Source organism: Myotis davidii, unplaced genomic scaffold, assembly GCF_000327345.1.
Source record: "Myotis davidii unplaced genomic scaffold, ASM32734v1 scaffold788, whole genome shotgun sequence".
NCBI classification, from domain to species: Eukaryota; Metazoa; Chordata; class Mammalia; order Chiroptera; family Vespertilionidae; genus Myotis; species Myotis davidii.
The window spans coordinates 1-266 of record NW_006298961.1 but is presented as its reverse complement, the minus strand read 5'-3'; positions in this window follow the sequence as shown (position 1 = coordinate 266).

Here is a 266-nt window from a genome sequence, read left to right as displayed (position 1 = left end):
CTGCTCCTTTATTTTCAGAGTTAAAAATTACATGGTAACACAGGGAGGCACAGCTTCTGCTTCTATTTCTTTGGCAAAGATGCTATATAGTAAAAAGGTCTCTATTTCTTATGGGATGTTTTAACTATAGTTTCTTAAAATAATATTTGTTCATGAAAACTATCACCTTTAATTTTTTTTAGAGATTCTAAGTATAGGAATGTTAATACTAATACAAATTTATTAGTAAGTCATTGTTTTCAGTGTCTTGAAAAAGCCTATAGGGT